We start from the raw sequence: 3,290 nt of genomic DNA on the forward strand, positions 1-3,290 counted from the left end.
AAGGATCAGTGGATCACCTTCACTACAGAATTATTTTAAAGTTTTGACGAGGGTATACTACTATATTTTAAATACACTACTTAATAATGTAGGGTTTGCCTTGACATTTTGACAGTATGAATGCTGAGGCTTGCTCTAGGAAAATCTACAGCAATTGAAAATCACTAAAATTACTACTACTCCAGATGCAAGAACTTCTCAGGCTACTGTTATCCCGCAACAATCATTTCTTTCACAAGATGAAGGTTCACAATAACTATAGTTTCACTCTTGAATTCTCGATGTGCAGAAAGAAGAAGAAACTTTCTAAATAAACTCATTCAACTTTTTTTTTAAATCGACCCCCTTAGTTTTTTTTTACAAAACGACCCCCTTAGTTTTTTTTACAAAAATCGACCCATTTTCTCGCCACGTCAGCATCGTGATAAGAAAGTGGGTCGATTTGTTTTAATCCGGTTCCTAAATAGTCAGGGTTACCAACCCCGACTATTTAGGAGGTTACTAAACCCCAATTACAACCCTAAATCCTAACATTCTATGTACTAAATAGTCGGGGTTGGCAACCCCGACTATTTAGGAACCGGATTAAAAAAATTGGTCGATTTTTGTAAAAAAAACTCAAGGGGTTTGATTTTTTTTAAAAAATGTGAATGAGTTTGTTTAGAAAATTTCTTTGCGGAAAGAAAAAGGTACCAACTGCGAGAGAGAAAAACATCTAGCCGTATCCCATGAATTAAGGCCCTGCATATATTTGCTAATATAACTCAAGTCAAGAAAGGGTAGAATGATCATAGCTTTCAGACAACTAACTGTAACATTTGAAGATGTGCTACTTTATAAAGTACACACTTTGGGTAGTCATCCAAATAACTAACCAAGGCTTAACTTTGCTGGCATATACAATATTTTTCTATCTATATGAATAGACTACAAACACACCTATATTAGTAATAACCATACAAGGATAAGTTCGCGCTGGTGACTCCTCCACTTCGAACCTTCCACATATAAACAAGCAGGAATTTGTCAAAGAAGTCAATGAAACAAGTGGACTAGATAAAATAAAGAAGCTTCAACTCAGAATGGAAACCTGACCATTTTGTTTTATATGTTTCAGGAAAACTAAGAAATTCTGAACTATGCATCAAGTTTTTGTAACAGGGTTCGTGCCTAACGTGGACTAGCAGTGGTTTGGCGAAAGTTTGGGGTCTCAACTAAAAGTTCCATGCTTTTAAAAGGGAGATGAAAGAAATAACTATGAAGGAAACAGGTGAGACTCTCTATGGATACGGCAATGAGGAAATATAACATCCTGTAGAGAACTGTGTCAAACAAAGTTAAGATAACGCTCGTTTTCATTGAGCAATTGTGTTTGTCAAAATGTATGCTCATAGAGTTTTTGTAAGTTTAAACAAAATGCAAAAATAAAATAAACATATAGAGCTGTTTCCTTAGGAAAACCACTTGATGAATAATGCATCATTGCCATCCATAATCATCATAGTCAGGTGCATTGGCGTAAAACATGCAAGGCAGGACATAAAAGGATAACAAATGAGCTATAAAATGACACGAAAGTTAACGGATACAGAGAAAAATAACTATAACCATTCCAGCACCACCATCTCAGGGACTGGAATAACAAACAGAATTGTTAGGTGGTTAAACTTCAGCTGACAAGGGCTACAACAATGAAGAAGGGGAAAAACAATTTCACAAAAGTCAGTAGTGTCTTTGATACGAACAGAGTAAGGTCATGAACGATTAGTATCGGAATATAATATGGTTAGCTTACCACAAATAAGATGCTTCTGTTTCACTACATAAGTCAGCACATCATGTAATGGAGATCGAGCAAGAAGTTAACACATGTATTTCTAAGTTGAACTGTTGATGTCCAATCACTGGGCAATATATCTCAGAACGAAAAGAGGGGTGAAAATATTAGACCCCTTCTTAATTCAATTTTCTTCCTCCTTATGTAATATCCTTACTAACCAAAGTTGAAAATTCGAGAAACCTCAACCTGAAATTAACAATAAGAGGTCGAGTTGCTTTAATTCCTAAGGAGATGGTTTATTTGATGTTATCTATTGGATTCAAATGAGAGAGAGATTTCGTCTAGTGATATTAATGTCAAGGAGACTGTATGCTGACATGTAAACACAAAATAATCCACCAGCATAATTACAAAGTTAGTGTAAATAAGACTGTAAGTCGACGTGCACACTGAAAAGTAGTGTACTGATTTTTAACTATTAACTTAGTATAAATGTATAAATATACTTAACTTGTGAGTTACTTAATGTAACTTTTCAATGAATAAGTAAATTAAATAATCAATAAATAAAATCAGCAATAAAGCTTAAACATGCTCACCCTGGATTATGTGTCAATGTGAGCTGCTATATTAGATAAGTGTCAACATGAGATGCTCCAATGGGTTAGGTGCCATGAAAAGGTGCTTGGAAGGATAATTGCCAACCTAATGAAGGCTGTGGTAAGTAGATTTTTGGAACCGGTAGCAACCTACTATTGCATAGTCAATTTTGCAAGGCTGGGTTAATAATACATAGGATAAGTGTCCATCCATTAGAGCCAGTTGGTAGGATGCTGTACAAATAGATCATAGTTCAAAGGGTTTTGATTAATGAAATGTTTATGAGTCTTCCCTTAGCTCAACATTGGCAATATTGTACTTTGATCCCCCGAGCTGTTCAAGAATAAGATTGAGTGAGAGTCCAAATTGTTGAAGTAGTTGAGTTGGATTAGACTAAGAGAAGAGAGAGAGAAAAGATAGTAAGTACTCCACTGTAGGCGTCTAAAAATGCTTATAGATATCCAAACACGGGTCAAGATAAAGAGAAGACGATGAAGGTCGACAATGAATGTCGTTAGCTAAGTCAGAGGGGATCATCCAAAGCCAAAAGAAGCAAAGAAACATGTGAAACAACATAAAAGAACAACACGAATACACGTAACAAGGTACACTGACGCGCATAGGCGTGGCAGTTACCACCGACGCGCGTAGGCGCGGCAGTGACCACCGACGCGTGTAGGCGCGTCAGTGGAATGTGTCGCGCATATTCGTGGGGCGTCTGCTTGTGATTTGCTGACGGTTTTAGCATCTTTGTGGGGTCCACATGGCATCATAACAAAAGAAGAACGTGCACTGACGTGGAGGGATGGTTACAAACCGAGAAAAATGGTATTTCGTGGATTTAGAGTCGTGGGAGAACGGTTACAAACTAGGCTGAACGTGGCTGGAACTGTTCCTTTAGCAGTGGCAG

General features: G+C 37.1%; 1 protein-coding gene across 2 annotated transcripts in view; it reads right to left on the minus strand.

Annotated features, from left to right (window-relative positions):
* The window catches only part of LOC109849430 (pentatricopeptide repeat-containing protein At3g06430, chloroplastic), a 7,521-nt gene continuing 5,029 nt past the window's right edge, over window positions 799–3,290 (minus strand). The window contains exon 3 of one of the 2 annotated variants that reach the window (XR_002249090.1): window positions 799–998. The gene's annotated coding sequence lies outside the window, so the exon portion shown is untranslated. Of the gene's footprint in view, window positions 999–1,031; window positions 1,684–3,290 lie in introns of those variants that run through there. The other variant, XR_002249091.1, reaches the window with a different exon arrangement.

The sequence above is a fragment of the Asparagus officinalis genome, chromosome 7, assembly GCF_001876935.1.
Source record: "Asparagus officinalis chromosome 7, Aspof.V1, whole genome shotgun sequence".
Classification (NCBI taxonomy): Eukaryota; Viridiplantae; Streptophyta; class Magnoliopsida; order Asparagales; family Asparagaceae; genus Asparagus; species Asparagus officinalis.